Genomic DNA, 12,858 nt, shown 5'->3' with positions numbered 1-12,858 from the left:
GTTCTTTTTGCATTAGAAGTAGTTCCCCTTTCCGAATTTTTAACTGATTACGCAAAAGGACAACAGTCTTATCTGATTGAGTCTAGCTCCTGATATTACAGAAATTAAACTAACACTTGGAATGACCTTTGTTGGGGCAACAATGGCTATAATGGTATCGGCTCTCTTTTATGATGTCATAGGATCATGTAACATTGGGGCATTACATCAGCTCAGTCGCTTGATATTTTATCCATTATGTCATCACAACTTCTCTGTCTTTGGCCACAGAGCTGGAATCTCATCCCATTAAACTTTAGATAAGTGGCACAGAACCAAGAGACCCAGGAACCTGATGTATGAAAATGGAAACACCATCCTTTCCCTGAATATATTGCCAATATATTATTCCCTGTATAATATATTGGCATTTGTGTTGTGCATTTCAACTTATACCTTCATTCACTCACCAATAGAGCGATGTTCATTTACTTACAATGTTAGCAAAATACTATGGCAGTAATGATCCAATCTCAACCCAAACACTCAGCCACTTGACCACTTGATCTGCACATTGTCATCATCAGGTCAGTGCTCAAAGACCATCTCAAACCCTATTTGCCAACTGGCCACTCAACTCACTCAGTACCAAGTCGCCATTGACGGTTTATTCTGCCAGTTAGCTAGCAACGTCTCGCTTTTTGCACAGACAACAACATTAAGATTCAACTTGCTTTTGGGGGGAACAGAAGGATTTCCTTGGTGTTAAACATTCATGATCTGTGAGAGTGAGTCTGATGCTCTGGGAGAGTGGATATTGCATTGCAGTTGTGAATGAGATGTAAGTGGCCACTGGTCAAGTGTTGGGTTTGAGATTAGACCTATAATTCTAGGTCTAGGTCTACATCTCTGTCAGTTGCACCAATATGACATCATACTCTCTCTCTCTCGCCCAGGCATTGTACTCTTTATGACATCACAACTGTCCTGTCTGTCATTCTACCTGCTATGACATCAGAACTTCCCTGTCTATGGTATTCTATCTATTATGACATTACAGCAGTCTCTGAAACACATGACAGCATCAACTAACATTAACTTCCATTCTACTGCATCAGATGCTCTCACTAACTTTCTTTTTATCATGACATCATCACCTCTGCATATTCACTGGAACTTTCAACTGGCAACTGTGACAACATTGCGATCCTGTGTTGGGGATTCTTTCCATATGTGATTTCATGTACTTTAGATGTACTGTAGCTTAGATGTACTGTAGTAGTAGTGAGTGTAATACGGACCCCCTGAAGGCCTCTGCTATGCTAAATCACTAGTCTTATCTCTTCTCTGCTGCTGTGGGCTTTATAAACAGTAGCACATTCAGGGAGAAATGTGTCCACAGAGACTCTGCAGTGTTTGTTCAAGGCTTTATTAATGATAAACAGTTTGCTCAGCCTCAAGTTCACTGTCAACCACCTCTTTAATCATTCAGCAAGGCACGTGTGCGTGTCTGTGTGTGTGTGTGTGTGTGTGTGTGTGTGTGTGTGTGTGTGTTCAGGGTTAGGGTTAAGGTTAGGCATGTCATGGTGAGGTTTAACATTAGGGATAGGGGTCAGGGAATGAATGTAGCCAATGGAAAATCCTCATAAGTATAATAAGACAAATGTGTGTGTGTGTGTGTGTGTGTGTGTGTGTGTGTGTGTGTGTGTGTGTGTGTGTGTGTGCTTATCATCACAATATGTTCCTCTATACATATGTGTACAGAAGAAATTCCATACTTTGAAATGCAAAGCCATATTTGGCACGGATGGAATCTGAATTTCAAAGAGTAGCAGAGCAAGCTCAGATTCCCATAGGAACCATTCCATGGCATCAAAGCTATCACTCCCAGTCATTGCAAGGTCTTTTGACCTTACCCTGTTTTATTAGAGAGTGGAAAGAAGGAGACCAGAAATTATAAGAAATAGAGACAGAAAAGCAGACAGAAAGAGAGACAGAGAGAAACAGAGAGAGACAGACTACTGCACACCAGCATTATGTAGGAATTGGAGATCTTTACCTCCTTATATTCAAAACCATATGCACATACTTTGAAAACCTGGTGTCTGTGAGCATTTCACATTATATGATTCCCTGATTGTCTCTGAAAATCCACTCTTAAAAGAAGAAACCAGTGTGTGTGTGTGTGTGCGTGCGCACGTGCATGTGAATGCATATGCACACCTGCACAAATAGTCATTCCTTAATGCAAAACCTTAGCTAGTGGTGAAGCATGAATAATAAATAAATGCATTCAAGCACAATAATTGGGGATTGCATCATAAATCTCATAAATCAATCTCTTCCCCATTTCTCTTTCTCCTATTTTCATATTTTTCCTCCATCTTTTTTTCTTTTATCTTTCAATGACCATCCTGTCCCCCACGCACCACAGAACCACCAATCCCCCATCCAAGGTCGAGGTGAAAAGAGCCTCTTTGGGCATCAGTACAGTGCATCGGGGGTATATGGTGCATCGTTAGTAGCTGCAGCAGCAGGATGTGGTGTCTTTAGTGTGTAGATGGTGTGTAGGAATGGGAGACATATGGGCATGTGGGAAGAAAACTAATAAGGCTCATCAACATGTATGTGTAAACATTAATTAATCAGGGTCACTCTTAATAAACTGTGTGCACAGTGTACGTGTGATTATGTGAGGGAGCCTATACAGAGTGAGTGAACACTGACAGCAAAAATCCATCCAGAATTCACAAGTGTTATTCTTAGACAATTAAATAAATATTTGTGAACATGGGCGGCTTGAAAACAGAGAAGTTGGTCTATGGCTTCTCAAGAGACAAATCCGAGAGCTGCCCCATTGAGAAAGAATAGGATAGAATTTGTGATTGTTTCAGAGCCAGATGAGCTTCATGTCATTGTAGTGCTAACAGTTGTGAACCAAAGAATGCAAACATATGCCTGTAAAATCATGTTGCGGTTACTGTTTCTGTGCCCACAAGATTATTAACCCATTTGCTGTCAATGGAGCAGCTCCAGAATCTCCGCTTCCTTGTTTCTAGGTTTGAGAGAAACCATCAGTGGTTCAAGATCATGTCCGATATTTAAAATCATCTACATGCTCAATGTGTGTGTGTGTGTGTGTGTGTGTGTGTGGATATGGGTCTGTGTGCATGCATGTGTGGTACACAATATATACAGTGGTAGCCAATGTAAAATTCCAACCACTCTTCATCTATACTGTATCCTGCATCGGTTCTGCAGGATTTTACAAACTTCCCTCTTGGGGGCAAGCAAAGCAGCAAGTGAAAATAGTGGAGTTTCTTGACTATTTTGGCTTTCCCAGCATTTATACAAACAGAATTTTAGTTTGAAAAGGGAGTGTTTTTTTGAAAGCATGTTGAACATATTAGGAAAGCTCCGATGTCAGTGAACAATGTTGAGATTCATACGAAGAGAAGGGGGATCTGTAGTTAGAGAGCTGAGACAGCGAATGAGCTGAATCAACATGAATTAATTAAGGAGATAAACAGTGTGCACAACAGAACAGATGGTTAGCAGTGTATGCAGAGATTAAACCCTCAACCCACAGCTGACTGCAGCATACAACACATCTCCTCTTCATCCCTTCCTCTCTCTGGTTCCCCCACTTACACCTGTTGTTTCGGCCCGGTGTGGTGAGGACCCAAGTGCAAACACAGAGACTAGGGGCTGGAGCACAGTTCAAAAAGCAGTTTAATTACTGGATTGGTAGCTGGTAGCTGGAAGCTGGAGCGAGGGCCTGGGCAGGCAGTCGGAAACCCTGGAGCTGAGGATAGGCCCGCAGCTGGGCCAAGGCAGGACAGGGAAGGAGCAGAGGTAAGCCAGGCAGAGCGGGCTCCCAAGAGCGGGGAGCCGAACTGATCCGACGAGAGAAGCAGGCGAGGCAGGAAGGCTGGAGTCTGGCTGGCAGGCTGAATGTTAGCCGAGTCCTTGGAAAAACCAAGTGTATGATCCGGCGGCGAGTGGATGGCAAACTGGGGATAAATACTGTGGGCTGATAGGAAGCAGGTGAGCAGACGAGCAGACCGGTGATGAGCTGATTACAGGCAGGTGTGGAGGGAAGGAGCAGAGAAGGGAGGAAACACCAAGGGCATCCAGTGGCTGGCAGGAGGATGGCAGGACTGGGGAGCGAAAGGGGTGGTGACCAGGACCCAGGGGCAGACAGGGGCAGACCATGGCAGACACAAGGGCTAGGGCTAAGAGGGCAGACACTAGAGCTGAAAGGGGCAGATCATGGCAGACAGGGGCAGACCACGACACCTGTTGCTTTTCTCCCTTTTCGCTCCACGGCTCTTTATCCCTCTCACTCCTCGCAATTTCTCACTGTCTATCATTTCTGTCTCCAGCGCTCCCTTCACTCTGCTGATGCGTGAGGAGTAAGGAGGCAGGTAACCGCAGCATCACTCTTCTGCTCACTCCTCCTTCACCTCATCAGCGATCGCCGAGAGCGGAGGAAAAGATCACATAGACTGTTTGCTCACACTTCCATCTGTATATCCTCTTCCTCATCCTTCCATTATGCCTTTGTTTCCTCTTGTCCTATACCACCCTCCTTCCACCCCACTCACATTTATTTTCACTTTTCCCCGTGAGTCAATGATCATGTCATTTCTCTACTCGTTTTCTACTTTTTTCCCTTCCTCCTCATGCTCTCGCTCCATCTCTTCTCTCCAACTCTCAAAGGAGAAAGCACGTTTACAGATGAAAAGCAGGATTTGATTAAAGAGCAGCTTTAATTTAATGGTCCATGTAATAAAGACCTCCATGGTGTCTGCATGTACTGTGTGTGTGTGTGTGTGTGTGTGTGCATACTGCTCAAGAAAACAAGACAATTAGAATGACTGCAGAGGAAGCATAATAATCTTCACTGGAATTGTCAGACTGCTAGACTTCGTTTGATATCGCTCCGTCGTTATCAATCTCTTCCTGTCTCTCTCTCTACCCCTCCCCCCAACCCTTGCACACCCCTCTCTCTCCTTCTTTCACTATAGATGGAAATTTCAGGAATGTTATTTGATAATGGGCTCCCTCATGTCCAGTGCATACATCTCCTATTTTGTTGTTTAACTATGACAGAAAATGAATGAAATGGATGAATGAAAACCCAGGAGTTTTTCTGCAGATTTATGTTCTGTTCATTGATGTAACGGTCAAGGAGGGTAAGCTATGACCTCATGCCCTATGATGATTATCATAAGGTAAACAACCACTAAAATAAACAAAAATCAATTACACTTCAATAATCCATAATCAACTACACAGAAAAGCAGTAATTTATGGGTTTTTTTTACTTAAAAGACTCTATGCTCAAATACATTGCATCAGTTTGATACTATACTTACTATGATACACACTATGAATTTAAGCCATGAAGATTTATGTCAGTGTAAAAAGGTGCACACTCTATTCCCCAAATAAAACGGTCAGTAAAAGTTTAGGTGGGTTTACCCTGCACTACATTCCTGACTACTAAGAAGACACTAAAGCTTTCAGACATGAATAGATAGCATGAAAGGTTTTCAAAAGTAACACGAAAAGAGCTCAGCGGAGTAGAGGATGCTGTTGGGGCAAAGAATGTGTAAGAGCAAAACTTCTTCACACTTAGATCCATGCAAGTTTCTTTATTGAACCGCAAGCTTTCGGTCAAGTAGACCTTCCTCAGGGCATCTAAAGCAGCAAAGAATGTAAAATATGATTGGCTGATGGAGAAATTAGCCTTTTTCAGATTAAGTGAAAGATGGAGAGGAGGTTACAAAGAGAGGGTTACACTCTAGAGAACATCTATCTATGTGTGTTTTGAGAAAAGAAAGAAGTAGTCTGGAACACAAAAAGATGAGGGATATCTGAAAATACAGGATGTGCTTGCCTTTAGTGTTTCATCTTAAATTTTTCCAATATTCCTGTCTCTTTCTTTTTTCTCACTCTGCCCCCCCCAACACACACACACACACACACACACACACATACAATTGTGTTATGCTAAGTTTTTGCTTAGTTTATGCTTATGTTTTTTTTTAGTAAAAGCTACTGAGTTATGAAAAAAACAACATAAAAACAAGGTTACCTATGATCTATGCAAAGCAAACAGGATGAGAGGACGGAGAGTTTAATCTAGGTTCCTTCATTGAAAAAAACACAAAAAGTACACTAATAAAGTACTAAAAACAAAGTAAAGCATGAATCAACACAAGTGGTGGTGGCCTCTGTGCAGACCCTCCCTCTTGTCTTCACCGAGTGTTTTCAGAAGTGGAAACTAAGTGGGCTAAGGCCGTGGGTTAAGGGCCAGGCAGATGATTTGGATATGATGACATTCACTGACTTTCCCGATCCTGTTCATCGTTTCCCTCACTCACCATCTCCAACTTTCCCTCACCCATTTTTTACTTATCCATTCACTTTCCCTCTCATCAACTCCATAAGTCTTTCGCTCAATCACCCATAAAAGGCGGCTATGAGCAGTTAACGGCGAGTGTGCAGCAGCCCGTGTAAAATGTAGGTTGAAGACAGAATGACAGAGACAAAGAGGCGATGTGAAAGTCCGGTGCATAATTGGCACGATTACACACTGTACTATGGAGAATGTTGTCAGCTGAAGCATGAATCTACATTATCAACTTTGATCATTGTTCACTTTCTATAAATGCTGATATTAGCATTTTTGAGCATTCTAAAAATAAGACTCTGAAATTCATGTCACTATTCGATCTTTGATTTAAAAGAAAATGTAATCTTTTCTCTGTCTCTCCCATTTTTTTTTCTAAACTGGTTTCCAATCAAGAAAAAAAAAAAAAAAAAAAAATTTAAAAATTTAAAAAATTGAAAAGTGAGACTCTGGTCGGTTAAAACAGATTCAGGGCTGAAATACAGACTCTCTCACAACCTTCAAGTGATTTGTTGCACTTGTGATGATTATACCCTGTATGACAGAAGTGGGTCAATCATTGTGATCACAACAGAAGCAATGTTTTCTTTTTCACTCCTACATTATAGACAGATAATGTGACAAATATGATTTGAATGGTTTGATGATTAACACAATAGAATGCCATGCACATCTCCGGCAATGACTGCTCGTTTCAACAAAATGCGTTGATTGTAGCATCTTGGTTTAAATTAATTAATTAGCACTGTCCTATTATAACCTTTTTGTGATTTCATCTCTCTCTCTCTCTCTCTCTCTCTCTCTCTCTCTCTCTATCCCTATTGTGGCACCATCTTGAGTTTTTTTTGTGGATCATGAAACTTTACTCATCATAAAAGAACATGTCCCTGTGATTTTTTTTATTTCTTTCCATGTGTGTCGTCTTCTTCTCACGCATCCCCTGTTAGTGAGGACACTTTTTTTCAACTGTACACATACTGTATATGCATGTCAGTTTATCTTTTGAGAATGCAAGGGAACATAAATTTGATGTCAGAACTCAATTCCCAAGTCTTCAGATTAGTCTCAGTTAGTGGTCAAGAGACTAATTGTTATATGTGTGTTATATTAAAAATAATAACAAGAGAACATATGAGACTCAGTGAACCAGAGGCTACAGTTCTCACTGTCGTCTTCATGGATGATTTAACCACGCACTATTCTGCACATAAAGCCTTCATTGTTTCTCAGAATTGCAAATAATTGATGAGGCAAGTGTGGAATTCCCCACTGGCGTATTATGCAAATAGTATTGAGATGTATAACATGCAAACAAAATCAGAATTATTGCACAGTAAGGTGTCTTCAGTTTGCCAAAATTCTGACGCAAAAAATAACATCAAACCCTCACTTGCTATACGCTCAGAACATTTTCTCCAAAGTTTGATAGTCTCTGTTGAGACTAAAGCAGTAACGACAAAAAAAAAAAATCTTTAAAAAGTAATTCTGGCAGCTTTAATCTTTTGGCAACAAGAATTTTGACTTTCTTTCCATTTAAAAGTGTCTTTCTCTGTACATGTGCCACATAGCAACTCTAAATCCAAGTGACCAGATGTTTGTGATGCAACAGTTGGATCTGATATTCAGACTAAGGAACATGCTGCCATCCTGTCTCCCTCTTTTGCTCTTCCACTCTCTCCGTTCTCTCCCCATGCTCTTGCTCTCTTTTTCTTTTTGTGTTGTTTGTGAGTGATTTTTTCTCAACTTGTTCTATTAATAATGCCCTGAGTAAAGGGACCCCTACTCACCAGTCACCAGTGTTATTGTGAGCTGATAGTTACAAGCTCCTTATTAGAAGGCTTTGTATTATTGGATAGTACAGAACCACCTCTCAATCCAGAAAAAAAAGAAAAGAAATACAGTAAGTTCAACAAATATAAGAGGTTTACATTTCATTTTTGTGAGGGAGAAACAGATATGGGTATTCAGAAACACTCAAACTATATTGTAGCCTACAACACTTTTCAAACAGTTGGTTAGTCACATCAAACTGATTTTCATGATGAGCCCATGCTTCCACCAGAAATTGGTCTGCAATGGGAATAAAGTGATCCGCCATGAAAAACTATTTATGTTGAGTACGACGCTATTTATTAAACATCCACAACAATAACAACCCGAGAGAGAGAGAGAGAGAGAGAGGGAGAGAGAGAGAGAGAGAGAGAGAGAGAGAGAGAGAGTCCAGATGTTGAGTGTGTCCCGGGAGTTTTTGGTGGGCTATTCTTGGAGAAGCAGAGGCTTAGACATCATAAACAGCCATTGTTCACTGGATGAAAGCAGAGGAACAGACAGGCACAAGTTTTGGCTAAAACCAATATAGGATTAGCCAACTTTATACACTCACCATCACCTTGTCACCCTCCCTCTGTATTCACACTTTCTCTGTCTGTCTATCCATCCAACCCTGCCTCTGTCCGTTCATCTGGCCTCCTCCTGTTTGTTTGTGTTGTCTGCCAGCCTCCCATCAGCTCTGAGCTCCATGTCTGGTGGAGAGATGGAGGGAAGAGCAGTGAGGGATCCCTTGGCGCTGAGGCTGGGACTGACCTCAGCGGTGGTATGGTCCAGCAAGAGCCAAGACAAACAACAGAGGAGACCGAGGGGAGGGAAGATTTAGAGGGAGAGGAAGGGAAAGAAAGAAGATAAGAGGAGCAAAGGAAGAAGACAAAGAGAATGGGGCAGCAGGAGGAGATGAGTTGATGGTAGGAGAAGGACCAGAGAGAGTAAGACAGGGGGGAGAAAAGAGTAAAGAGAGAGGGGAAAAAAAGGGGAACAGCAGGGGAACGAGAGAACTAGAGCTTAATAGAGCGTTGTTACCGTTTTCTTGAAGCTAATCTGTGCCATGTGTGGAAGAGAGAGAGAGAGAGAGAGAGAGAGAGAGAGAGAGAGAAAAAGAGAGACTTGACTTTTGTTGTTCTTTAATGAAACATCACAGCACAAACCAGAGAAGAATATAACTAAAGTCACCTTAAAAACTTGATTGAGTATAGTAGTATTGTGTATTTTCATAAAGTTTTTTTTTTGTTTTTGCTTTTTCAAAATGGAACAGCCTTTTTGAATGAAGCCCTACAAAATTCTTTGAGAATAATCTTTTCAAGGTAGAAAATGGCCTGTAAAATGACCCTCATTATTTTGAAGTCTGTTCATCTGGGTTTAGTGTTTCCGTGAGTCACCAGGTTTACTGCTGCAGCCCATTGACCGCTGCTTGAATAATTAATGTGCGTGTGAATAAATAATGGCGAAATCCATTAAAAGTCTGAGCTTTGGAAATTTGAAATGAAATCTATGTGTGTATGTTTCACTGTCTGTGTGTGCACGTGTGTGTGTGTGTGTGTGTGTGTGTGTGTGTGTGTGTGTGTGTGTGTGTGTTATAGACCTGTGATGTATGATATTGCTCCATTATATATTAGGCTGACCGGCCTTTCGGCCATTAAAATGACCACGCGCGCACGCATGCACACACACACACACACACACACACACACACACACACACAGTAATATTTAAAGGACCCTGCTCTCGCACACCTTTTCCCCTTTATAATGACTTTGAAGTTTGATGTTTTGTTAGTGATAAGCCCTGAGATTATTTGAAAGCATTTGTTTGAGTATCTGAGAAAAAGAGAGAGAATGTGTGATATGTGTGTGTGTGAGAGAGAGAGAGAGAGAGAGAGAGAGAGAGAGAGAGAGAGAGAAAGGGAGAGGAGGAAACAAGGCAAAAGAGGCAGTATTGGCATCTGTATCGTATATAAATATGACTACTCCCCTACGGCATATTTTGTGATATAATTAATTCCATTTTATTGCTTGTGGTTTGTTTGTTTGGATGTTGATTCAGTTGTTTTTGACTTCCTAATGGCTGTAATTATGATAATGGGCTACTGTAAGTGTCACTGTGTGTGTTTGTGACTGTGCACTGTCTGTCTGTCTGTGTGTGTGTGTGTGTGTGTGTGTGTGTGTGTGAGTATATCCATGCAAGTGTGAATTTGTGTGTTTACTTATGACTCAGTGGCAGTTTTCTTTGAAGAACAAAAGATGACAGAGGAGAAGATTAAAAAGAGCTTCACAGATGTGGCAATCACACTTTCCTTTAAGATACACACAGTCATTTGTGTGTGTGTGTGTGTGTGCGCATGGCTGTGTAATACAGAGGGAGAATCTCTCTCAGGAGAAGTGGGCACTGCTAGATGACACAACAAGAAAGAAGCAGTCAATGGAAAAAAAGATAATTAGTGAAATGACATCAGCAAACAAAATCAAATTTGATCAAGCAAATTATCAAATGAAATGCAATTAGCGCTAATTCTCAAGTAGGCTAGTTAGCCTAGATAATGTAAAGGCTGCCACAATTAAGAGAGGCAATCAACACTTCAAAAAATGTACAGAATGTAAAACAGGTGGTTAGTGTATTAAACAAAAACAATTCATGTGGCGAAGAAGGTAATTAAGGCGACTCAGTGACTCAGCGGTTTGCACTGTCACCTCACAGCAAGAAGGTCCTGGATTGTCTATCTGTGTCCGCCCTATGATGGACTGGCAACCTGTCCAGGATGTTCCGTTGCCTTCTGCCCAGTGCATGCTGGGACAGGCTCCAGACGGTCATGACTCTGAAAGGATTAGGCGAGTAAAGGAAATGAAGGGATGAATGAGGTCTTTAGCTTGAGAAGGGATTATCATGGCAGCAGTAGGATAACTAGTGAAGTTTATGACTGACAGTTTGAATTAAGCTGCCAGGATAAATCTTTCCTCAACAACTACTGTCAAACTATCCTTAAGGGGCCAATGAAGCTGCACAATTAAACTTCGGTTGTACTAGTTGCTCCCAACTCTGAACATTTTTAATCGTTTGCGTATGAAGCAGGTTATAGCTGAAATAGAACATATGTGCTCAGCATCAAAATCTATGTGTGTGTGTGTATGTGTGTGTGTGTTTCTTTGCTTCTTTGTGCTTCAAGACAGAGAGAGTCTGAGTTATTTCTCAAAGCAGAAGGATACGGAAACAGATATTGCCTTTGCATGAGTCAACTCTTTGTTCTGGCAAATGTGTTATAGATTAAAGCAATCTATGTGTGTGTGTGTGTGTGTGTGTGTGTGTGTGTGAGACGAGCAGTGTTTTCTTTTTGCTTTTCAATGTTTCAGTGGTTAATAGCTACTACATCTGTATCGTTAAAGGATATTACTGTATCGTTAAAGGATATTTTTGTGTCTCTAATTTATGCAGCGGTTTGTGTGTGTGCCCACAAAGCCCACAAAGTTTAGTGGGTTTTACGCTGTAAATTGGAGCGTTAAATAACAACCGGGGCATCGTTGTAACTGGGCCATTTTGTCACTTTCAATTTGCTCTGGTTGTCTTTAACAGCCTCAACACTCTCTCCTCTCTCACCTCTCACTTTTTCATCACTTTGTCTGTGTCTGTGTGTTTGTCTGGCTGTCTCACTGTATTTCATTCTGGAAAAAAAAAAATATGACAAGTGAAAGACAAATATTGAGAAAATTGAGATGAATGGCATGAGTTTTCTGTTTTTTTCCCCCTCTTGGCTGACAAACAGGAATGTTGAATGTGTTGTTGCAAAGACACTGAAGAAAAAAATCTTTTTGAGATTTATTCATTTCATTTGCCAGTACTGTGACACACAAGCACATGCAAACACATATACACACACACACTTGCACCCACAAACACTCCCTCCCTCTCTGTGTCTCCTCCTCCCACCTCTCTCTCTGCAGCACATCATTGCCTTTGCCAGAACTGTCATATTGATTAGCAACAATGGCCAACTGCCAAAATCATTTTGCCCGCTCTTATCTCTTTAATTCTTTGCAGTCAAATAGATAAAGTAGTAAACATAGGCGCCTGCACTCTTTTACTGCAATAATTCAAGTCGCACTTAACTTTTACAGTGTTTGCCTTAAACGGCTGATTTGCAGGAAGTGAATACCTATAGTCCATCTAGTGTTCAATCACTGCAATAAAAGAAAAAGAGATCTGCATTAAGTTTTTTTTTATCCGACTCTGTAAATAACACAGTAATGTTACATTACACACAGCTCATGAAGTTGTCTTCTTCTTTCCTTCACTACAGTATGCCATTCTTTCCTTTTCACATCTGTTCTTTACTGGGAAATGTTTCTTGCACCCCAAGTCTTTCTTCTGTTTTCTCTTTCTATCATTTGTGTGTACTGTGTGTGTGTGTGTGTGTGTGTGTGTGTGCGTGTGTGCGTGCGTGCACATACTTGTGTGCGTCCTCTGAAAGTGCTGAGTGTCCTCTTCAGTGATCTAGGTGTTTCCGACAGGCTGTGGTGGTTTTATGACTCCCATTAATGAGAGGGAATATTTCTGCCAGCTCTTGCAGAAAATGACAAGTGTTCACCTCAGTGTAACATATTTAAATAGCCATTGAATTTATCACCAATAAGAATGCT

This window comes from Centroberyx gerrardi, chromosome 3 (assembly GCF_048128805.1).
Source record: "Centroberyx gerrardi isolate f3 chromosome 3, fCenGer3.hap1.cur.20231027, whole genome shotgun sequence".
NCBI lineage: Eukaryota > Metazoa > Chordata > Actinopteri > Beryciformes > Berycidae > Centroberyx > Centroberyx gerrardi.
This window is presented reverse-complemented; position numbering follows the sequence as displayed.